The 25690-nt window shown below is 47.1% G+C and overlaps 1 protein-coding gene across 5 annotated transcripts in view; it reads right to left on the bottom strand.

Annotated features, from left to right (window-relative positions):
- The window catches only part of MVB12B (multivesicular body subunit 12B), a 268277-nt gene that overhangs the window by 205014 nt on the left and 37573 nt on the right, over nt 1–25690 (bottom strand). For 2 of the 5 annotated variants that reach the window (XM_064579178.1, XM_064579177.1), the window contains one exon: nt 6241–6352. The exons of 2 other annotated variants lie outside the window; for them this stretch is intronic. The gene's annotated coding sequence lies outside the window, so the exon portion shown is untranslated. Of the gene's footprint in view, nt 1–894; nt 1039–6240; nt 6353–25690 lie in introns of all 5 variants that reach the window. One more of the 5 variants, XM_064579179.1, reaches the window with a different exon arrangement.

The following is a 25690-nucleotide window of genomic DNA, read 5'->3' as shown; positions in this document are numbered from 1 at the left end:
TCTTTGAGCCTGTTATTTTTATATGCAAAACAGGAACAGAAGTAATAATAATACCTACTATTTATTTGACATCTACTATTTCTAAGCACTGTATATGCTAAACTCTTTGCATGCCTGTCTCCCCAAATCCTTAGAACCACCTATTTGTAGATATTCCCATTTTATAGATGGGATTTTATAGATGAAGAAACTCCTGATTTTATAGATGAAGAAGCTGAAGTTCAGAGATGTTAAATGTCTTGCTCAAAGGTATACAGCTAATTTTGCCAGGAACTTCTAGTTAATGTAGTGCATGGGGTCAGTATGGGAAATCCCCACCCCTACATACATGAAAATGCAAGATAAAAATAAAACCAAAAAATGTAAATGCACAGCCGAGTTCGAAGCCAAGAACGAGGGAGCCCCAGCGACCAGACAAACCGGGAACTTAAAGTCAGGACAGTGAGCAGGATCTGAGGTTGAGGGGCTCCCTGGGGAGGGGGCAGGTGGGAGCCAGGAGTCCCAGGAGGTTGCTTGCTAAGAGAAAGAGGCTCTGCCCAGAGCTCTCCTGCCGAGCAGCCACGAGACCTCTAGTGGAGCTGGAGCATCCAAGTGGCATGGCTAAGTCCGGCCTGCAGCGGGCGTTCCACCTGGCCACCTGATTCCCCACCTGTGCGCTGACCATCGGGCACCGTCCACTTATTTAAACATTCAACTTAATAAACCATCTCCAGACACCTCTGTAGTTGTCCTTTCTAGTTAGCATCCACTCTAAAAGTCTGTTCGAACGGATGAAAGATAAAGAGGAAACAGGAAACCTTGGAAAGGAAACAAAGCACTTGTAAATCCAAGGAAAATCAAAGACGAAATTGCAACTGCCGTTAAAGAAGGCATGAGTCTGGAAACACTCCTTACCAAAAGCTGGAGATTAACAGAGCCAAGGCCACAGGTACAAGGGGCCTTTTGCCCTCCAAGAAAGCTGTGGTGGAGGATCCAGGTGGCAAATGAAGCTGCAGAGCACCAAGATTAGCTAAACCGACAGACAGCATGAACAGGGAGCTGGAAGGGAGAAAAGACACAAAGACAATCCCGGGTTACGATGGGTCCAAGAAGAAACCGTTACAGAAATGAGAAAGTGCCATACTTACAAAAAGACCAGGACAGAAACTCTACTTCTCAAAACTTACAGGGGAAAATTTCTGCCCGCTGGTCCATGAAAGAGACAAAGACTTGCCATCAACCCGGGCAGGCGTGGAAAAGAAAACGGGAGGTCCGGGGCCGGGCCACATTCCGGCATCAAGCCTGGAGCCTGGAGACTTAGCCTGGGAAGTTAATAAGCAACCTCATCTGAGACCAGACCCCAGTGGAGGCAAGCTTCAAACTGCTCTGTCGATGCAACCCAGGGCATATGGGCCCCCTCGGGGAAACAGAGCTTACAGCCAACAATTCCAGAGCACACAAGGAAGCCACCAAGAGAAAGGCCCAGGGGGTACATCCCAGGGGGACATTGGTACCTCAGGACCTGGAGATGACAGAATGACCTGAAAGTGCTGTGCCTTTTAGCCTGTTAGTGAAACAGAGGGAGTGCTGGAACCCTACAGCAAGAACAGGGGAGGAAGGGAAGGAACAGGTTAGCATGCAGTAGAGCTGATCTTCAAACCACGTCCACAGCTGAGCTACATCGATGCTGCCACTTAGGGCCCGTGTGTTGGGAGGAGGCGGCGGGGGGGGGGGGGGGGTGCAACAGAATCGCTCTCCTGTCCTTCCCATCTCCTTCCCATTTGTTTCGCAAGACAAAGTTTGCTCCCTGAGTTAGAAGCTGGCAGTGACAGCCACTGATTTTCCAAAAACAACAGAGGAAAGGGCTCAAGGGGGTGGTGGAGAAAATGAGGGTTAGCTACTGCCCTACTGCTCCAGGGCTTTGGGTGCAGACTGTGGGTGGAGAGTGGTGGTGGGGGGGCGGCTGTGTGCCCACGACGGTGGCCTTCGTGATGACCCCCCCACCACACACCGCTGCTTCCTCCTTCCCCGCCCCCGCTGCATTCGGCTCAGTCCCATTGTTTTTGCTTCTGTATCAGGTTTGGTGACAGTTTTAAAGACACCAACATGCCACAGCATCCACCCTGCAGCCAGCCCAGCCTCAGCTGCTGTCCGCTCAGCGTCATTGCCAACATATGTTTAACCCGCTGTTCTTTCGCTTTTGTAAACACACGGTCTTCTTTCAACTCTCAAATTAATATGATCCTTCCCCCTCCTTTCAAATCCCACCTTGCAGCCACACGCCTGATCAGATTTTACGTTTACAGACACATGCGAGACGGGACTCACATGCACAGGACCCAGAGGCGGGCAGATCCCCTGCTCCCCCAGACCCCCAGGCCCCCAGACCTCCGCCGTCCTGGAGGACCTACCACGCTGTGGACACACTCACAGCGCGGTCAGGTTGACTCCAAACACTGTGGAGGCCTCATGAACACAGGTACACCGAGACCTGGGGGCCTTGAAGGTCAGACCCTAGGATGGACAGACATACACACAGACACATGGGTGTGCAATCAGGCGGTCACAGGAACCCACAGAACAGTCGTGCATCCACAGACATTGTTATGGACTGAAGTGTGTCCCCCAAAATTCACATGTTGAAGTTCCAAGGCCCAGGACCTCAGAATGGGGCTGAATTTGGAGGCAGGGACTTTAAAGGAGTAATTAAGGTTATGAGGTCACTGTGTGGGCCCTAATCCAATATGACTGGTGACCTTTTAAGAAGAGAAGACTTGAACACGGATGCACACAGAGGGAAGACCCTGTGAAGATCCAGGAAGAAGGTGGCCATCTACAAGCCATGGAGGGGCCTCAGAAGAAACCAACCCTGCCAACACCTTGATCCCAGACTTTTAGCCCCCAGACTGTGACAAAATAAATTTCTGTTGTTTAAACTATCCTGTCTGTGGTACTTTGTTTGGCAGCCCTAGAAAATTAATACAGACATGGGGCCCAGGAGATTCCCAATATCCCCCCAACCCAACCCCAGACCCACAGCCGTCTTCACAGCCTCACACAGGACCCCCAGGTCAGCACACCCCCCACACACAGACCTGAAGCCCAGGTCCTGCTGGGGAGCCCCACTCCCCACAGCCCCTTTCTCAGCACAGGGGCTGAGTTTGGCCCCACCTTCCAGCATCACCAAGATGCAAGAGGGGAGGGCAGCCAGGGACTTCCTCCACCAGATAGCGAAATTGTAGAAAATGCTAGAATGATAAGAACTCACCCATATTGGATAGGTTTCAAGGGCTGTTCCAAATACTCTGCAGGTATGATCTAACCTTCTCAACGACTCTTTGAGGTAGGTACTATTATCAAAATCCCCATTCAAGAGACAGCACAAGTAGGACACAGAGAGGTTAGGTAAGTTGCCCGAGACCACAGAGCCAGCAAAAGCAGAGCTGGGGCTTGAGCTGGAGCAGCCCGGCTCAAGCCTGGCTCCGAACCATGGGGCCATCTGCCACCAGGATCAGAGAAAGAGCCAAGTTACAGAGAAACTCAAACACTGGGGCAAGAAACAAGTGAGCCAAAACGTTTTCCCCAGGGCAGATATTCCTTGGGTCTTCAGGTCCGAGGCAAAACCCTGCACTCAAGGCTGGCAAAATAATTGGCAGGGTCCAGTGCCAAATGAACACCTGGGCCCCCTGTTTGAAAAGCAGGGAAAAAGCACAAAGAAAAATGTTCAGATGCAAAGTTTTTCTTTTTTTCAGTGGTCTCTCTCGACTTACCAAAACATTTTTTGAGATCTCATGCCACTCTAAGAAATCATTTTAAATTATTAGCATGCATTTTACTTAATATTAGGCAATATCAGTGTTGAATGCAAATAGAAGAGCATGTAACTCGTATGCAGAATCACCAAAACCATACACCTATTTTGTCGCTCACATAGAGATATATATATTCCTTCTCACCGGAATAGCAGGAACGCTGCACAAAATGAACTCAACTGTTTTTATTTCACTTCTTGATATATGCACACACTACTAACGCTCCCTGCCTTTAGCTTACTGATGAGTAGGGAGACTTGAGAGGTCATGGTTTGCAACGTAAGTGGTTGGCTCATCCAGGGAAGCAGCACGAATCCAAAAGGATATGAAAGAGTTGGTTGGTAGTTCATGTTGCCTTCTTTCTACTGTTCCCAGCAAATCCTTAATTGAAGGGAAAGTGTGGCCACTTGAGGCTGTGGGCACCCCACTTAGTAGAAGAAGGAACACATTTACCTTCTAATTGCTCAGAGTCTCACTGGGCTCCCATGCATTGTGGGTCCACTGGAATTCTGTGCTCAAGGGGCATGGCAAATGCCATATGCCAACAGGGGGGCCAGGAGTGGTGGCCACAAACATTGTATGTGTTGTCTCCTCTGCTCCCGGGCACGCTCCATTGTCCCATTGGACTTCACTTACAAAATACAAGTTCCAAGATACAGTTGTTCAGAATGTCAAAATGACAACTGCAGAGCATTAAACAAAGCACAGGGTTCTCCTGAGCGCAGGTATGACTGTATCCAGTCCTGCCCTGGCCATGTTCCTGGCCCCAGAACAGCCTTAGCTCACAGCTCCTCCTTCCTCGGGTCGAGCCGAGGCCCACACAGAGCTCCCTCCACTGCCAAGTGCTTCCCCAACCCGGTCCCGCTCCTCTGCCCTGTGTCAGAAGTCACTCGGTGTCTGGAAGTTCATCCTTTCATCTGACCTAATTTCAGGATGCTGGAATTACAAGGACACGTTCTTCACCTGTTTTGAGGGGAGCTGAGTATTTCTTGTTCTTATGACGCAGACTTACTATGATCCAATCACTTCAAGACCATCTATAACCCCCAAATCTTCACCAGGAGCCCACGCCTTGCTCCTGTGTTTACCCAGATGCCTACAGGATGCTTCCATCTGAATGTCTACAGACATCTCAGGCCTGGAGAAACTTACCCATCTCCCCCCAACCCAGACCTGTCCCCCATCTCAGTATTAGGGGTCACTGTTCTTCTGAAACCAGGGAGGCATCTCGTGTCCCCTCCATACAGCAGCCCCCCCACAACCTACAGAGTATACCTCTGTAAGACCTGTCATTTCTGCTCCATGCCCCATCACTGGGACCATGGCAGGAGCCCCCTCACCCAGTCTATCCTCCTCACCATTCTCAAGCATGTATTTTATTACATCAGTGCCCTACTCAGAAACTTCTCAGAGCTTCCCATTGCTTCTGAGTGAAATCTGCACTCCTTAGCTCTGGGTAACAAGGTGAACACTTCCCCAGGGGAAATAATGTCCCAGGAACTAAAAATAGAGTGGGTAATTGGACATGGTGGATGGAGAGGGGTTTCCTCTGCTCTCTACAGACAAGACCGTGGGCTGGGGGCAGAGGGTGGGTTTAGGCTCAGAGAATGGTCCAAGTTGGAACCCCCTCCAAAGCTGACAGGCTCAGGTTGCCTTGGGGAACATGGCATGGTGCAGGGAGGTGCGGAAAGGTGCTGCAAGCAGGTAGGCCGGGGTGTGTCTGAAACAACCATATGGAGCTGAAGCACCATAGCTGAGTGAAGCAGAGATTGCTGTGTGATCACCAAGCCGGTTTCCTCTTCCTGAGCACATGCTAGACTACATTTCCCAGTCTCCCTTGCAGTTAGGTGGGGCCATATGACTGAGTCCTGGCCAATGGAACATGAGGATTGGTCACTTCCAGGCCAGATGACTAGAAGTCTCCAGAGCAATCCTTCACGCTATCTCTTGTGTCCCATTTAGCAGCCAGATGCAGAGGAAGAGACAAGACATCACAAGATGACAGACCATAACACAGAAGGGGCCCAAGCCCCTGAGTGACTGTGTGGAACAGAGTATCCCCTCCCCCACCATGCACACTGAATTGTGACATGAATGAGAAATAAACTTTGGTTGTGTTAAGGCACTGAGATGTTGAGGGTGCCAGTGCTAGCAGTTACCTTATCCTGACTAATCTAGTTTCTACACACACACACACACACACACACACACACACACACACCCCTGCACCCTAAAGAATGATTGCCCATCAGTGGTACGCCTGGCTCCCCACCGTCTGTCAGTGAGGAGGGAGTTCACAAGCCAGACAGCCTGTTTCTCTTCATAATTCATTTTTAATTACACAAATAGTTCATGAGTACCTTCTCCTTTTTTCCCTTCTGTGAGACAGTATGGAAATACAACAATGAAGTTCGATCCTCTTTGACACCTTCCCACTAGCCCCACTTACCTACCACCTTCCTGCCAGTGCCACCACGCGAGCTCCTTTCCCTCAGTCTCAGAGGTCGCTATTGCTGTTCTCCTTTGAGTCATCCTTGCAAATATTTTTTATATCTTTGTACCTATAAAAAAATTTAAAAATTATCGTGTATGTTTCTATTTCTCTGACTCTACAAAAAAGATGTCCTGCTTTATGTGTTTCTTTATTCACCCAATGATATCTCTTGATGTTATGGCATAGATTTTTCTCATTCTTTTTTTTTTTTTTAAGATTTTTATTTATTTGGGAGAGACAGAACAAGCAGGGGGGAGGGGCAGAGGGAGAGAGAGAAGCAGACTGCCCGCGGAGCAGGAAGCCTGACACGGGGCTGGATGCCAGGACTCTGAGATCATGACCTGAGCCAAAGGCGGATGCTCAACCAACCGAGCCACCCAGGCGCCCCAGATTTATCTCATTCTCATGAACAGTTGCGTAGTACTTCCTAGCATGGCCGTGCTAGGGTTTATCTGGCTAGTCTCCTGTTGATGGACATGTAGGTTTTCTCTGAGTTTTTACTCTTCTGAATAATACTGCAGCAAACATCCCCCTGCAGGCCTCCTTATGCACACGCACAAGCATTTTCTCCAGGGGAGATACCGGCGAGTGGGCTTGTCTTTCAAAGCAGTTGTGCCAATTTGCACCATCACCCACAATATGCAAGAGTCCCTATTTCCGCACATCCTAACATTTAATATCAAATTTAATTTTTTTCACGAATCTGATGAGTGAAATATAGCTGATGGTAGTTTAATGTTTTATTTCCTTGATTACTGGTGAAATTGAACATTCTTCAAGTTTATTGGCCATTTGAATTTCCTTTTCCATAAATCGACTGTTTTTTATCATTTGCTGAGTGCTCTATTGGGCAATTTGTCTTTTTCTTATTGATTTGTTAGAATTCTTTATATATTCTGGATGCTAATCCCTTATCTATTATATAAATTGCAAATATTTTCTCCCAGGCTATAGCTTGTTTCTAGCTTGTTTATGGTATCTGTTGTCACTTAGAAGTTTTACACTTCAGTATAGTGAGAGCTATCAATTGTTCCTTTTATGCTGCTTGCTTTTGGCCATTCTATTTTCAGCAGTGACACCGTGAGGCGGGGAAACGAGCAACCAGGAACACAGGCCCTCCCTCTGGTGGACAGACTAGATTTGCTGATCCTTTCTGTGAGCAGTAACTTCAACAGACTCCTGCTGAGGCTCTCAGACTTAGTTCAGCGGGAAGGGAGAAGGCAGGGGGGCCAGCAGGTGCCGCAGGGAGAGAAGAAAGACACTCTTCCCTCTATGGGGAGATCGGATTGGAGAGTCACGAGGAATATTAAAAGGTGACTTTATTTTGTACCCCCTAGGCTGGTTCAGCCAGACATATGGCTTCTATTCCAAGTTCTCCATGATACAGTCCCCCTTTTGACTTTTATTGTTAACTACACCCCCTTCAAGTAGCCTTCCCTCCAGTTACAACAAGTTCTGTACCAAACCACAATCGTACTCTGTCCCCTGAAGAGATAGCAGACAAACCGATGGCACTTATTCTGAATCAGGCTCTGTGCTAAGCTGTCTGCATACCATGCTGGCAGCCAGGATAAGCTGGCTGTGTTGCTGTAAGAAGCAACTCTAAGCTTCCAAGTCTATATCCCACTCATGCTACCGGTCCAGGGCACACTGGCTGCGACCTGGCCACATATTTTCTTTCTTCCAGGATGCAGGCTTCTGGAGCACCTTCTATCTAGACCCTTGCTGGTTGTGGCTATTTCAGCTGGAAGGAGCGTGGCAAAGCACAAACGAGCTCTTAAGAGCTTCTGCCTAGAGCAACGTGGCCAAAGGAAGTTGCATGGCCACGACTGACTTCAAGGGGCTAGGGTGTGGGTGACCAATAAAATAACCTACCATGGTCGGGCCTTCTGGCCACCACATATTCAACACCCTCTATGTAGAGAACCTGCTCACCTCTAGGCAAGCAATCCAAAGTCCCCTCCAAACACTGGTGCAAGCTCAAAGTCCGAGATTTCTGCATGATGCCTAGAATACCCTTCATCAGAGGGAAGTGGCTCATTTTGGTTCAGGGATCTATGAGCCGAAAATGCAGGCTACCTTCCACCCACAGGCCCAATCACTGTGGTGAAATGGGACAGGGCAATCACAGTTAACACTCCCATTCTGAAGAGACAAGAACAGGGGATATAGCGATCACAGCTCTGTCGATTCTGAAATCATTCTGGACACACATTTAAGAGGTCTATTCCCTAGGCATGGGGAACATTCCCTGATTAGGCCCCAATTCCATCTCCTTGGGGGGGAATGCCCCAGTCCAGTGCTCTCTGTGGCTCTGGGGGATCCTTCTCTTCAAAGATTCAACCATAGGCAAATCCACTTTTATGGATCAAACATCCACAGAACATCGGATTGAATATTGACAATTTCAAATGGCCCAACCTATCCTCTTCCACATATGATGACAGCATTGGAGAATATGCCCAGTGTGGGGGTTGAACAGATTTCTCGTCCTTTTTCTTTCCATGAAAGACTGGAGGCCCAAAGAGTGAGGTTAAGGCTTAAGCAGTCACGATCTTTTAGATGAGGCTAGTTTTTCTTAATGAGGAAGGTATCAGTGAACAGTAATACAATCTACTACCTTATCACATTCAATCTACATAACAACTCTCTGAGATAACTGCTTTAATGATCTCTCTTCTGCAGACAAGAAAAGTGAAGCTCAGAGAGGTGAGGTCCTCCGTCTGAGGCCCACACAGCTAACATGTTTTTAATTGTATTGCTACACTGCCTCCCCAAAAAGAGAAAAAAAAATTAAAACTTCTATCACAAGGTTACAGATGGGTCGGGAGAAGAGGCATCCGAGGCATCTCTGATTCCTTGTGCTCAGTTATAATTTCTACTTCGTGATGCAATATTTTCATCATGCTTCTTTCAGCTTCAGCTCCCCTGCCAATTCTTCCCAAGTCTCTCCAATCAAACACCCTAGAGAGGAAACCTGATCGGCTCCGCCATCGGTCATAGGTCGCTGGCCAGCCTATGATGGGCTCTTACTGGGTCAGACACTCTCCCCCGGTCAAGTAGGTCAGGCTAAGGTCAGGACATACAAAACATGGCTTCCAAGGCAGCAGGGAATCAAGGAGAATTTTAATCCCCCATAAACACCTTCACACATGCTGCTCCCTTTGCCTGGAATTCCCAAGTTCTGGCTACATTCAGTAGTCATGCTGCTTAAAGCAACTCTGATTACATGCGCTATGCTAAATACATTTAACCTTTATAAAAACCACCTGATGTAAGCTCCTTCCTACTCCCATTTTAAAGACAAGGAAGCTGAGGCCCAATGAAACTAAGGGACTAGACCTCTGACTCACATCTTAACCTTCACAGCTGAGGCTTCTGAATTAGAGCACTTTACTATACCAGGAGGTCCCGCAGCACCTCTTCCTGGAAGCCTTCCCTGATTCCCCCTTGTCGAAGTGACTTCTCTTTACTGAACACCCACCAACCTTTCTCCCACTCTTATGATCTGAGCACAATTTGCCTTGTGCCATGTCTCAGGGCTGCGTGGGATTCATCTCCGCATCTTCATTTATTCTTTCATTCGTTCCTTCCTTGAATATTTATTGAGTGCCAGGCTCTGTGCGAGGCACTAGAGATACATTCAAAAAGAGTCCCTGCTTTCACAGAGTTTATTGTCCAGTGGGGAAGACAGACATTAAACAGATAATGACACCAATAATTATGCAATTACAATTGTTATAAATGTTATGAAGAAGTCCAGGGAGGATATGAGCATTTATAACCGGGGACACCTGACTTTAGAGGGTGGGGGCGATGCCTCTAAGAAAGCAGCATTTCAGCTGAGTTTCTGGAAGGACAGGTACGAACTGGCCAGGACCAGAGAAGGTGGGGGGAACGGAGAGTTTCAAGACAGAGAAAATAGCTGGAGCCAGGCCCGGAGGCAAAAAGAACTTGGTGGGCTGAGCCTGGGCACAGCAGGCCAGGAGGGCAGGGAAGAGGAGGCAGCCAGCGCATGCCTGGCACTGCTGTTTGAACGAGTCTCCCCACATCCATGCTGTCAGCTCAGCCAGAGGCTCCTGGCCTGGGTGGCAGGGGCTGGAGCCAGGGGTTGTGGGTATTTTGTCTCTGGCGAGCCAGCAACCCCGTGCTCCTGGGTCAGGAGGAGGGAGGTAGCAGAGGACGTGCACAGCACACTTTTTATATATGTAGGGCCATAATATTTAAGTGTCTTGGCTGTAAGCCTGCGACTAGGTCCCCCGACAGCCCAGCCTTGCTCCGCACGCTCTAACAGCTGTCTGTAAAACCCGTTTATGGAGCCTCCATAAATTTCCCAGCTGCTGCAAACACAGGGCTGGGGACAAAGAGTCTGTGGGAGGGAGGCGTGGGAGAGCTGCTTCAGCGTCTCTGCTGGCTCGTCCTCTGGGCCCCGGCTTGCCCCCTGCCCACCCGGGGCTGCCTTACCCTAAATTCTTTTATTGAAGCTGATCTTAACATCGACCCCGTGGGGCCTGGCTGGGCAATCCGGCTCAGCACGGACGCAGGCACTTTCAAGATTGCAGCAAAAGGTACAGTAAATCAGAATTAAGTGTCATGATAGTGATTTGAACTGACACTGTTTTCACCTTGTCCATTTACTGGGAAATATATAACAGGAATAGATTGAGCCTGTCATATTGTACCTGAAAAATACAGCTGTTCGGGTAGGAAGGCAGTTGGCACCAAGGCAGGGTCTCAGGGGACCATGGGGTGTATGGACGGGTGGAGGGGACTTGCTGTCCACATCCCGCTGGGGTGAACACTTGTCCTGGGAACACTGGGAACCCGAGTGCTTTTCTAAGGGCCCATTTAAGGCAGAACCAGCCTGACCAGGCTTCCAGGCTGTGTCTCAACTGCTACAGGGACCCTGGGCCATCTTCGTTTCCCCAAGGGCCCAAACCACTCAGACTACAGGGCATTTTTAAAAAACTTTCTATTGAAGTATAACATAGATACAGAAAGGTGCACAAATTGTAAGTCTATCGCTTGATTTATCTTCCCCTAATGGAATACACCTGTGCACCCAACACCCATATCAAGAAACAGTACAGAAACCCCCAGATGGGCCCCTGTGCCCTCCCTCCAATCTCTGCCCCCCCTCCTCCCACAAAGGGGGACCACTATTCTGATGTCTCAAGCTGTGGACTGATGGTGTATGTGGCATTTTAACAAGGGCATTTTTAAATTCCCACCCGTTTTTTTGGCCCTCAAAACAGGAACCTCTCAGCTTTAAAATAACTTATAAGGAATATGAGCAACACATCTTGAGCCCAATTCAGAGACAGGGCAGGGGTAGGAGTGAACAGCGGGGGAAGGATCTGAGATGGATGTGAGATGGCAGGGGTGGGGCAGGAGTCAGAGGTAGGGTAGGTGAATAGGGAGTGAGGCTCAGGACTGGAGTGGGATGAGGTGGGGATGGAGGGGCCAGGAGGGGCCGAGGCTCAGAGATGGCAGAAATTTCATGATTGGGGTAAGTAGGTTCAGGAATGGGGATCAGCGACAGAGTAAGGGTCAAGGATGAATTGAGGGTCAGGTTCAGGGCAAATTCAGAAACGGGGTGGAGCCACGAGCAGGAAGGGCCCAGGAAGGACAAGCTCTTTGCAGCCAGGACTGGGGCTGATTCCCTCTCCATCAGGCCAGCCCCTGGCAGCCCCAGGAATGGGGTGGCTCTGCCTCCTTGCCCCTCCCAACTGAAGCCCTCCTCCCCCAATCCTGACTGGGTGAAGAGCTGATTTGCGGCTACAGCGCCCCCAGCAGGTGGCCTCAGGTATTACTCTTACCGCCCTGCGCTCTGGCTCTGGGTCTGCTCAGATTTGGCTACCACCCTCAGCCTCCTTTTTCCTGCTGAATTTGAACTCTGTCCTGAACCCACTCTGCTTGGCTGGGGCTTGAACCCCCTGCATAATCCACGCCAAGTCCCATCCCCAAAAGTCACAACTGCTCTGGGAGCTTCTGGTTGCTGGCTGGAGACCTCCTGTGAACCTATCGTCCTGGTGCTACTGTCGACCTGTTGTTGAAAGACACCTCTCAGGCATGGACAGCTGTCCTTCTTGACCTCCACCTTCAAGCCAGTCCAACACACCATGCAGTCAGGGACCACACAGCTGCCTCCTTCACACAGGACACCCCTTGCTTCCTTCTGGCCATTTCCTTTCCACCTGCATCCACTTCCTGACCCCGCCTCCTGCTAATGGCTCTTCAGGAGGGCCACTCTCTTTGCCTCAGCTTTGGCCTTCAATGCTTTGACCCTTAGCCCTAGATTCTTTCCACCTTTGGCCACCTCAAGGGTCCTCAAGACCCAACACTGGGGAGTTGGACTGGCTTCTCCCTGTGTTAGGGCAAGACAAGACACCCTGCCCCCTTCCTCTTGACAAAACATCCCTTGAGCACCTGTCCCCACCCCCACTCTCACTGAAGCACTGGAATCCCCTTGTTTGATGTTGTTTCCCCATGAGGCTGCAAGCTCCGTGAGCGCAGGGATGGTGCCTGGCTCATGTATTCTCAGCACCCTCCTCCGTGTCTGGTGCAAAGGCACTACTTTACAAATATCAGTGGAAGGGTCAGATGATGAATGGTTAAAAGCACAGGTTTGAAGGTAGAAATCTCTAGAGTTGAATCCTGACACCCCTATTTGGAGTATCATTTAACTGCTCTTGGCCTCACTTTTCCCATCTGTAAAATGGGATAATGTGGGGCGCCTGGGTGGTTCAGCCGTTAAGCGTCTGCCTTCAGCTCAGGTCATGATCCCAGGGTCCTGGGATCGAGCCCCGCATCGGGCTCCCTGCTCGGCAGGGGGTCTGCTTCTCCCTCTGCCCCTCCCCCTGCTTGTGTTCCCTCTCTCACTGTCTCTGTCAAATAAATAAATAAAATCTTTAAAAAAAGATAAAATAAAATGGAATAATGCTACCTTATTCCATAGGACTCGGAGGATTGAAAATAATAATGCATTATCAATGTTTGGCACCATGCATGGCACATGGTGAGCATTCAGTAAATGGTACCGGTTATTATTTTGTTGTTTCTCTTACTATGGCAACGACCACTGGTGTTTCTATTCCTAGAATCACTTGGTTCCAGCATCCTCCACAGAGCCTTTGAGGGCCTATGTTGCCTTCAACAGGCATCTGCTCACAGCCTTGGGCTACAGGCCTCCGCCCTCCTTGAGTTCATTGGATCAAAGCCTACACAAACGTCAGCAGACCCTGCCCCTCCCTTCTGGTCCCCAGGCCCCTGGTGTCTGTGGCAGGGCTGGAGAAGGCCCGGCCCTCGCTTCCCAGGGCCCTCCCTCCCCATCTGCTGGGCATTGACCTGGCCTCCCCATGTGCGCTGGAGAGTCCAGGGCCAGCGGGGGAGCAGCACCAAGAGGGGGACCAGGACCCGCTGGCCAGCTGGGAGAAGCTGCAGTTCTGCTGATGAAGAGCCCTTATCGACCTCCCTCTGCAGACACGGGCCGCATCACTCACAGACCCTACGACGGGAGCCCATTCATCTGGGGCACAGAATGCGAGGGGGCTGGGATTTCTCATTCTAGGGCAACACGGAGTTCACATCAGGAAATATTAGTCTGATGAGTTCCCTGTGAGTAGAAGGACTATCAGGCATTAATCACAGGCTGAGGGGGAGGCAGCGGTGGGCCGTTGGTCCAATCCCCCAGGGTCTCATCCTTTCTGGGAACTTCAGAATCTCACAGGGCCTGAAGACAAGGGCGGAAATGACCCTTGAAGAGCCTCCAGCTGCTCTCTATCACTCTCTAAGCCCTTTTTGCCTGGGCCCAGAGCCCTCTGTGAGGACTTGGGCAGGTGGCTTCACTCCCTGAGTCTCAGTTTTCTTGTCTATAAAATGGGATGGGAAGGACCTCCCTCCCCAGGTGACTATGAAGCCAAAAGATCTTGCATGTCAGCTGCCTGACTCGGTGTCCTGTATACAATAGGTACCCCATAAATGCTGACCCCAGATTCTGCCTCTTCCCTCCTCCTTCTCTACTTAACACTACTGGATGATAGGACCTGCTTTATTTCTCATCTCCATGAGGCCTACATGCTGATGGATACATGAATGCATGCATGAATGCAAGGATAGATAGATGGATGGACGCAAGAAATCCAGCCTCTTGATTGAACACTTTGCAAGCAGTGTTCCTTTGGCAAAAAACAGGGCTAGTGCACAGTCCCTAACACTCTACAAAATGTCTTCCCTCCCCTTTCCTGTCCTGGTCCACCTTTGCACTCCTATAATGAGATGATGTGCTGCATGAGATGGCAAGGGATACTGTGTCAAATCAGATCACATCACTCCTCTGCTCTAGACCCATCTGTGGCTCCCCAGTGCCTTTGGGTTCAAGCCGCAAATCCTTGTCTTGAGCTACAGGGCTTGGGCAACACCTGCCTGTGGTCGCCCACCCCACCATTCACTCCCTCACCCTCTCTTCCAGCCGGGTTGGGCTTTTCCCCTGTCTTGAGCACGCAATGTCCTCCCCGGCCTCGGCTTTCTGTTGTGCTGGCCCTTGTTCACAGCTGTGTCTCCTGAACAAACTGTGTCCTGTCCAGCTTCTAGGCTCTGCAACATAGCATCAGGACCCCTTGGGAACCAGCCCCTCCACTTCATGAGCCTAGCACAGGGTGTCACCCAAAGGCTCCATAGCGACAGGAGGCTGAGAAAGCTGGCCATGAAGGTTTCCTCAGGGCCTCCCACCTGGGCATCTGGGGTAACGGAGACATCCAGCCCCTGAGACTTCATGGGTTCAGACTGGAGTCCTATGCGGGCCAGGCAGGTAGCAGTAGACAGTCTGGCCTGCACCTGCTACTGGGTTCCAGGTTCCAGGGCTGGTCTGCTATCTGGGCCTGGCATTGGGTAGGCCTTGGGAGTTCCAGGCACCAGCCAAGCCCACCTAGGGGGCCAGGTGCCCTCTCAGCCCTTGTCCTGGTAAACCGGAGCCCGCTCCAGACTCAGCCCCTGCTCGAGCTAGCTGTATGTGGGCAAAGCACATACCAGTTTACCTCCTATTTCTGAGGACCACTACCCTCTGCCTGGTCCCAGCCCACAGGGTCATGCTCGGCCCCGCTGTGGGGGTAGACACCTGGGGAGCCCTGAGGGCTTCCCCTGCAGCCCTTGTCTCCTTACTGTGTAGCTATGAGAGGTCACTGCTTTTGGTACCGAGGAGCTGCCCCAGGGAGGCAGGGTGACTGCAGAGGTGAGTGTGACCAGAGCAGAGGGTGCTGAGCCTGGCATGTTTTATAGCTCGGCCCAGACAGCTAATGGCCTCTGTGACATTGTTGCTCTACACGGTGGCCTTGGAGCAGTTATAAATCAAGGGGCACCTGCCCAGCAGCCCCGCCCCCCTCCCAGATCATGTCCTGGGAGAGGAGCATTACCAGGAGGTTTGGGGCTCTTGGCCAAGGGCTGCTGAGTGGCCCAGCAGTGTCCACCCAAACCGGGCTTAGCAAGGATGCAAAAACCTAGGCCAGGCAAAGACAAAGCATGTGCACGCAACACGTGCAAGGCAGTGGGAGGTATTCATTTACGTCCCTACACCTGAGCATCTGTATCTTTGTCTGTGTGTATGTGTGAGAGAGAGAGAGAGACTATGTAAGCCTGTCTGTGCCTGTGTATGTCAATATTTGAAATATATGGATTAGTGGACATATGTTTAAAGATAAGCATTATTGTGTGAGTATATCTGTATTCGTGTGTACTCTACAAGTGTGCGTAGGAACTATGTAATCGTTATGTCTGTTCATGGACGTTTCTGTACAACTCTGTTTCTCCACAGGTACCTCGTGAGCATTTGTGTGTGTTCCTCTGTGTGAGTGTGCATTTGTTGCACAAGCACATCTAGGGGTGCGTCTACATCATTTTATTCAATAAGTATTTATTGTACACCTACTCTGTGTGAGGCTGTGCACTTTGTGCTAAGGATACAGTGTTGAATAGACAAGATCTCTGCTCTGGGGCACCTTACGTTCCAGCCGGAGAAACAGACAACAAACAAGCACTAAGGAGAAAATTAAGTTGGGTCAAGGACAGAGTCTGACTAGGCGGGAAGCTAAGTTAGAGTGGGCAAAGAGGGCTTCTCGATGGAGGTGGCATTGAGTAGAAGTGTGAATGATGAGAAAAAGCCATGTGACAATCTGGGGGAAGAGTGTTCAGATTATGGGAAGAGCCCGTGTAAAGGCGCTGAGCTGGGCAAAGTGGGCAAGTGGCGGGAGGCGAGGATGGAAGGCAGGGAGGTGCCAAACCATGGAAGGCTTATAGACCTTGGTAAGAAATTTATATCTATTTCAGGAGGCAAGGGGAGCTTCAGGCAAGGCAATGGCCTGTTCTGATTTTAAGTCTTTTTTTTTTTTTAAGATTTTATTATTTATTTATTTGACAGAGAGACACAGCAGAAGAGGGAACACAAGCAGGGGGAGTGGGAGAGGGAGAAGCAGGCTTCCCGCAGAGCAGGGAGCCCGATGCGGGGCTCGATCCCAGGACACTGAGATCATGACCTGAGCCGAAGGCAGACGCTTAAGGACTGAGCCACCCAGGCACCCCCTGATTTTAAGTCTTAAAACACTTCCTTTGGCAGTTCTTTGAGAATGGAGTGTAGGGGGAGGGGAGAGGCGGGGACCAGGAAGGAGGTGTTCAGGGAGCACGACAGTGGTGACAGTCAACATGGTGGCAGCGGAGGGCGGGACTAGTGGCTCTGTCTTTTCCATGACTTTTATTTTGAAAAAATTCAACTACACTACAAAGAGGTTCACCAATTGTTGAAATTTTGTGCCATTTGTTCCTTCTTCTCCACCCCCCCATTTGAGAGTTAGTGGCAGACATCACAACACTGTGTCCTATGAGGCCTCAGAACATCTTCTAAGAGCAAGGACGTTCACCTACACAACCACACTACCATGATCATGCCCAAGTTTAATCTAATATAAAGTTATATTTCAATGTTCCCAATTAACCCAATTCTGCTTTGCCAGAAAGCAGGGGTGTCTTGCAAGACTGATAAGGACATGTCAAAATACAACTTGACAAAGATGGCCAACTTTTGAAAATTTGAGCGTAAAAAAGAAAGATGACAAAAATGGATTATAGCACATTGAACTAAAAAATAATCCATGGATCCACATCAATACTCAAAGAGAGGGCAGGAAGAAAAGTTTTTCACAGAACAATATAGAATAAAATTACAAGAAATGAGAAAATGAGAAAAATTATCATTTTGCAATCACCAACGTAATAATTAATTCAAATAAGGCTCACTAATGGATGTTGAGATCATTGGATGAAATGCCGGGGACAGAGAACATTCACACAATTTTAGAGTATCATTCAACAGGTTACTTTTCAATTTTGAATAGAAGTTTCCTTTTCAAAGGCAAAATACGGCAGACACCACGTTAACCAAACTTAGCACTGCAAATAGTGGGATGGAGAGATATTTTGAACACAGACCTGAGAGGGGTTGCCCTTGAATGTGGGATCGGAGAGAACAAGAAGAATCAGGACTTATTTCCAACATCTGATCTGGAAGGGCCTGATCAACTGGTTAAATGGTGGTGTGATGGGAAAGACGAGCAAGAGCCCATTGAAGGGAAAGAATCATGCCATACTGATTCTGTCCCCTTTCAGATGCCCCTACAGTTGGAGCTGTTGAATAGACATCTTAGTCTATGAACCTGTCTTGACCATGGTTAGGAGTAGAGATAAAAATTCAAGAACCATCAGCATACAGGGAGCCATGGACAAGATGACATCATCTAGAGAGGAAGTCAACTTCCATAGTTTTAAAATATCTCTCCCTTCCTTTCTTTCCTTTTTTTCTTTTCTTTTTTTCTTCCTTCCTTCCTTCCTTTCCTTTCCTTCCTTCCTTTTTAGATTTTATTTCTACATAATTACACCCAACGTGGGGCTCGAACTCACAACCCTGAGATCAAGAGTTGCATGCTCCACCAACTGCGCCAGCCAGGTGCCCCTAAAATCTTCATGAAAAATTTCATGATAAAAAATAGCTGTAAGTTTTATATTATGTGATTTATACATACTTAAAAGATTTTTTTAAAAAAATAGAAGTGTATGAAGAACAAACTAATAATCCCCCAAACCTAACCATTTACGTTTTGATGATCATGCCTCAAGCACCTTTCTGTTACTCTGCTTCCACAAACATTTGTATATAAATGTATCATATTATACATGGGTTCATCACCAGACACTTTAAACACTTTTTTTTTTTTTTTGAATCTTACCCGCTTTTCCATTCCTTGGTCCTTCCCTAATATCCCACCAACCGATGTTAAAATGTTATGAATCCTTTCATATCCTTCTGTGCCCATGCAGTCATATACATATAGGGCCTGCAGATCACTGTCTGACAAAATGATCGTATCACACATATTACCTTAATAATATTGTGGAAACCCTTACTAAGTGAATCTATTCTTCTTAATGGCTATATCTTGTTTCACAGCATAAATGTGTCATGGTTTAAACACTATAGACACTGTCTAGTTATATGGGACAAATTTTTGTTTTTATTTTTGGAACGGGGGACAAATTCTCATGAATGAGATGGTTGGGTTAAAAGATATGTATATTTAAATTTTTCAACAGATTTTTTTTCATATTGCTTTCCATAAAGGCAGCATCAATTCTCTTTCTTACCAGTTAAATATGAAAATATACTTTCCTTCCACCCCCATCAGTAGTAGGTGTTAACATTTTTTTGAATTTTTGCCAATCTGATGGGCAAGGAGTTCGTTTAATTTGCATTTCCCTGAGTACTAGGAGGTTGAGCCATATGTTTATTGGCCATTTGGGTTTACTCTTCTCTGAGCCTATTCATATCCTGGGAACATTTTTCTACTGGATGCGTCATCTTTTTCTTAACAATTTGTAAGAGCTAGAAATTAACTCTTTATCTATCTTGCCATGAGTCCCAGCAAATATATTCTCCTAACTTACTGTTTGTCTTTCAATTCTGTTTCTGGGAATCTTTAGCCATCTAAAAAAAAAGCTTAAATTTTATGTAGTCAGAGAGTACCACCTCCACTAATGACAGAATACCTTGTAAAAGATTGTCTCTCTGACAGATAACAACTATGAATTCTGGACAAAATACTTAAAAGGCTATAGAAAGGGACTGAAAGTGATGTGATCACAACCAGGTAGAAATTAGAGAGACTAACACTTGCAAGGGAACAACATTAACTGAGTTTCTCATGTTTACATCTTTGTGCCTAAGGCCAGGCCCCAGGCAGTACCATGTGAGTCAGCTAAAACTTGGATAGAAATCTGAATTCTTACTTGTTGAGGAATCAGAGGACAAAATGTGGGGCTTCCATAGCAGTTGGAAAGTGATCCCAGAAAGTAGACCATACATGGGTGATGGAGGGGATGCCCCAAAGTCTGCTTATAAACTTCCCCCAACATCAGAGTGTTTTCTGAACTACGAATTCAGTGGAGAAACTCTGAGAAGCCTAATCGGGCTTCTGAACAGAGATTTCAGCTGCTGTCTAAACAGAGGGGCATGAGTTTATAGTTTGAGCTCAGCCAAGTTAACTGCCTGATGAAATAAAAAATCAATAGTCTTCCAGAGGAACATAATAGAATCCAGAATCTCTACAACTTACCACTGATAGTATCTAGGATTCAATCCAAAATTACTAGACATATGAAGAAATAGGAAAATGTGACCCATATTCAAGAGGAAAGGCAATTGTGGAGACCAATCTCAAGGTAACTCAGATCTTGGAACTGAGAAACAAGACCTTTTAAAGCAGCTGTTATAACTGTGTTCAAGGACATGAAGAAAAATATATGCTAGTCATGAATGATCCAAAAGAAAACCTCAGCATAGAAACAGAAGATAAAAATAAGCAAATGGGAATTGAGAACCAGATATAACAATATCAAAAAAATTAACTGGATGAGATCAAATTTTATGTTAAAAATGAATTTTTTTTATAGACTCTAGGTTTCCTGTCATGGGTAAAAATATCCCTTCTAATCCCTGGATTATGCATACATTCACCTAAAATTTCTCCTAAGGTTTTTATATTTTATTTTTATATTTAAATCTTATTAATCTATTGGGATTCAATTTTTTATATGGTGTGAGGTGAGAATCCAACTTCACTTTCTTACACATAGATGATTTTTCCAGCATTATTTATTAATTAACCTTTTTTGCTCTTACTGAGGTAAAACATTCATTATATATTGAATTCCCATGTATACTTGGATGTATTTATGGGCTTTTTATTCTGTTCCAAAGTTTTCTGTCAATACAATAATCCTATGCCAATACAATATTATTGGATTCTGGTGGCTTTACAGTATATTTTAATATCTATAAGGCAAGACCTCCTCCTTTAAATATTTTTTGCCCATTGTCGGACATTAATTCTCCCACATGGACTCTCCCATCATGATCATTCGTCCAATTAAAAAAAATACTATAGGGGTGCCTGGGTGGCTCAGTTGGTTAAGCGTCTGCCTTTGGCTCAGGTCATGATCCCAGGGTCCTGGGATCGAGCCCTGCATTGGGCTTCTTGCTCAGCAGGGAGCCTACTTCTCCCTCTCCTTCTGCTGCTCCCCCTGTTTGTGCTCTCTGTCAAATAAATAAAATCTTAAAAAAAAACAAATAAAAATAAAAATGGTACTATAATAGGAATTACCTTAAATTTATATATCAATATTGGGAGAATGGACATTTTTATATTAAGATTTTCCATCTAAAAATATTTGCCATTTTCTCATACTATTTTAAATTTTTAATAAATTTTCATAATTCAGTGGTTAGGGAGATGGACAAGAGATTTTATATATTTCTGTATTGTCTGAGGAATAATGAGAACATATTTTTGAAATAACTTCAAATAATTCTTTCAATAAAGTAGTATATGTTTGAAGCTGATTGGTGGTTTCATGATATTTCATTACTTTATCAATACTGTTGGTATGTCTAAAAAATTTATTTAAAAACATAAAAAAGGCTAGTACATACACAGTGAAATTTTTTTTCAGACAATGCATGAAACTATAGAGAAGGAAATAAATGGGATCTAAAATTCCACTAAACAGTGATAACCACTTCAACTATTAACTTTTTGTTCTACTTAGTTTCAGACTATTTTCCTATTTTTTGGTATATACATAAAAACATACAAATATGAATATATATGATTTTTATAGCTATATATATGTGTGTGTATCTCTCTCTCTCTCTCTAAGATGTGCACAAATATCCAAGATATGTATGTATCTAATGGTGTGTGTATGTATCTAATACACACACATACATACACACTCACCCCCAAATGGGCTTCTACTGTTATAATTTCTAATAGTGGCTTTTTTGCATGATATATCATGAACATCTTTCCATTTCCAAACGTACATATTATCATCATTGTTAGAACATACTCAGATTCCTTTATACGGATGCATACTATTTTCCTTAAATCCATTTTGGTTTTTTGAAAATACCTTTACTATTAGACATGGAGATGTAGATTTTCCATTTTCTACCATTGTAAATACCACTATGAAATTTGCTTTCTTGTCCTTCAACATCTGTAGGTAAATTCTTAGAAGTAATTTCTAGGATTCCCTACCTGTTCTTGAGAAACTCTACCAATAGACAGTGGAGTTGAGGAAGTAGCCAGTATAGACTGGAAGTCTGATTATCTACCAGTGCCAGAAAATTCTCCTTAGGATAGCAATGCTTAATGGGCATTAAACAGTGGTAGGCCAGAGTGTGGTTCACAAATGCGTCCTCCAGACTTTCAAAGATGAAGGGGGAAAAAAAAAAAAAGAAAGGTACCTTTTCTTGAATACTTAATACATTCCAGAAAGTTTATATTCATTATTTCCCTTAGTCCTTATAACAGTACTTTGAGTTTGATACTCTAACTAGACCCATTTCACAAAGAAATGGAGGACCAGAGAAATCAAGTCATGTGCCCAAGGTCATTTCTTAGGATTATAGTGGATGTTGTGCTGCCACAGACTGCTCAGTAGAGCCCTCGCCTGGAATTATGAACACAAAGTCAAGAGAGATATTCAGGATCTCATCCAGGTGCATGAGGAACTAAAATTGAGGTACTCTGGAATCTTCCATCCAGGAGGCCCAAAAACATAGCTGGGTCCCTGCATGGGCCCCAGAGTACCCTCTTCTGGAGCTGTCCCAGGTTGGTCTGGGGCTTCTGTTCATTGCTGCCCCCTACACGTGCTCATTGGCACCTGCGAAACCACTGGCCATGGGGTCCAGAAATAGGCCAAAGACAGACCCGCACCTGAGGAGCTCCCAGTCTGGTAAATTAACACTAGTCAGAATTCACTGGCCTCTTCCTGAGGCCAATGATTTGGCATGAATTTGCCAAAGAACCTGAAGTCCCTTCCGAAGCCCCGCGGGATGGCTCTGTCTGCCCCTTCCTCAGCCCCAAACCCACGGAGTCTCAGGCCACCATTCCTAGGAGACTCAGCGTCTGCAAGTTTACCTCCAGGAAAGGGGACTCTGGGGGAGGGGCTGCTTGATGCTGAGCCCCAACTCCTTCTCTAGTCTTTCAATCTTCTCCTGCTGCCACACCACACAGTCCCAGGGAGGTGGCTGTCCCTTTAGTCCCTGAAGCCCTCTGCCCTATGACTGCTCCCCAGGCCCCTGGCACAGAATTTTCCCTTAGTCTTAGTTGAGCCCCTCAGATAACCACAGGGAGGTGAGGAAGGCCTGGCCTCTGAGTCCCACCCTAATGGTCCCTCACTACCATCCATGCTTCTTCCAAGAACTGGCAACATCACAGGGGCCCTATGTTAGTTTCCTAATGTTGTCATGACAAATGCCCACAAATTCGGTGGCTTAAACAACACAAACTTACTATCTCGCGGTTACGGAGGTCAGAGTCTGGAATGGATTTCACCGGGCTAAAATCAGAATGTGGGCAGGACTGCATTCTTTCTGGAAGCTTGCAGGGAGAGGTCTTTCCTTGCCTTATCCAGCATCCACAAATTGTCTGCATTCCTTGGCTCGTAGGCTCCTTCCATCTTCAAAGCCAGCATCACATCGCTGTCCCTCTGCTTCTGTCGTCCTATCTCCTTCTCGACCCTCCCGGTTCCCTGTTTCCCTATGACGACTGTGGTTACACGGGACCCACCCTGTTCATCTCAAGATCCTCTGCCCAATCACATGTGCGATGGCCCTTTGCAGAAGGTAACATATTCATGGGTTCCAGGGATTAGGACCCGCACACCTTGGGGGGACCATTATTTTGACTACCATAGCCCCCAATTCCTGGCTTGTTTGCTCAGGGTGGGACTGCTTTGGTGACACTGTGACAGATCAGTTTTCAGACCCTGGGAGCTGAGCCATGGCCCAGTAATCTCAGGCTCACTAGCTCAATTCTAGTTTCTGGGCCGAGAAGACGCCTCTTCCCCAGGGGACAGATGCCAGTTCAAAAACGAAACACTCCTGGGGTGCCCAGCTTCCTCAGTCGGTAGAGTGTGTGACTCTTGATCTCAGGGTTGTGAGTTCAAGCCCCATGTTGGGTGCAGAGATGACTTAAAAAAAAAAAAAAAAAGAACAGGACCCTCCCTTAGGACAGGACAGCTCAGTGACTGGAGCAGCAGAGAGCAGGCGTATTCCCAGACCCTTGCACATGCAGACATGTGCACACCATGTGTACGTGCAGTTGTGTGTGCGTACATGAATGTGTGAGTGTATGTGAATGTCAAGGTGAGGGTGCACCTCTGCATGTGAGTATATGTGTGTAAGAGCTTTTTAAAGAACGAACAGAAGGCAGCCAGTTTACCACTGCAGAGGACAAACATAATTCATCTCAGGGGAGATGGCTCTTTGTTTCGAAAAGTACATTACTGGCCCCCTTGAGTGTTGTAAGAGGCCTGGCAAGGCCTGGAAGGCAAGGGATGGAGTGGGAGGTGAGGAGCACAGAAAAAAGACAAAAGGAGGTGGGAGGAAAGGCCAGGGAGCAGCAAGAGGACCCAACCGGGAACAAGACAGGGGTTCCACGGAAAGTCATGGCCGGTGCAAAATTACACTTCTGAGTTTTAACCTGCTTCCTGTTGTGTTCTGTAACTGTCCCCACTGCCCCAAGTCTTCAGGAGAGTCTGTTCACACAGCCCAAGTTGGAGGGCAGAGTCATAGGTAGGCGCTGGGAACAGTGGTGAGGGCAGCTACAGAGCATGGCGACCTGGGAGTCTGCCTGGGACCCAGACACTGGGGGAGACCTTCCTCGGCATGTGGGATGTGAGTTTACATGATCTATAATGTAAAGTAAGGGATAATCTGTGGGCACCTGGGCTATAATGTGTCTGTAAGGACACTGTGACCCTGTGGATAGGTTTACATCTGTGCCATCTGGAACCAAGTTAGACTTCGCGTCAATCTTACACATCAGCTACTTCCCTCTCTTGTTCACTCAGTCCCTCCAGGGCACCTGGATTGGATTGTCTCCCATGGGGATCTCATCTGCATTAACAACGTTAGTCACTACCTGTCCCTGGATATTTGATCTGAGTTTAGAGATATGTTTACAACTGTCTACCTATCATGTCTTCAATGTCCCCAAAGCACCTCTATTCAACGTGTGTCCAACTGAACTCTCTACTTTCTCCTCATGACCTAGTTCTTGGCCAGGATTCTCAGTAGACAGCCCCACTGTCCACTCAAAACACAGAAGCAAGAAACTGGGTCACCGCTGGGTATCTGTCTTTCTCAGCATCCCTTTATTCAGCCCACTGCAAGTCCCATGCATGTGCCCTCCTAAGCAAGTGCATCCATCCATCCAACCTCTCCCCATCTCTGCTGCCACCAGCCTAGTCCAACAAACTTGTTTCCCACCTGCACCGCTGCAATTTTCTCCTAACCCATCTCCCTGTGGCCTTGACCTCCTCCAATCAGATTTCCACTCTGCACCACAGTGAAATAGCAATTTAAAAAATTACATCCAAGTATTATACGCAGTGGTTAAGAACAATAGATCTCCACCCCATATTTATTCCAGTCCCCTTAGCCCTCACCCCAGAGGCAACTTCCAGCCCCTTTAGCTACTATTTACAGTAACTCTGATACCTTCTGATAACACGCTCCCATTTCTGTCTCTTGACATATAGATCTTAGACGTTATTAAGTGTTGTGATAGGTGAGGGTTTAGCTCACAGAAAACACTATTTAAATATTGTTCATTGAAGAGCAAAGTAGCGTATTAGGGTTATATTTTCTTTTTGGGTATTGTGTTCCCCTGGAACTTCTACCTGCCCTTTGCCCTAGTGTTATTTGCCATTTTCCTATGTGTATTGCCCCCACCCCCACCCCCATCGTGCTTTCTATTCTGTGATACTGTCCCTTCCAAGGAGACTCCACCTCCAG

This window comes from Mirounga angustirostris, unplaced genomic scaffold, assembly GCF_029215605.1.
Source record: "Mirounga angustirostris isolate CCGP_5_RB_7025 unplaced genomic scaffold, mMirAng1.0.hap1 SCAF_15, whole genome shotgun sequence".
Lineage (NCBI taxonomy): Eukaryota > Metazoa > Chordata > Mammalia > Carnivora > Phocidae > Mirounga > Mirounga angustirostris.
Note: the sequence above shows the minus strand (reverse complement) of the source record. Positions and strands in the feature narration are given on the sequence as shown.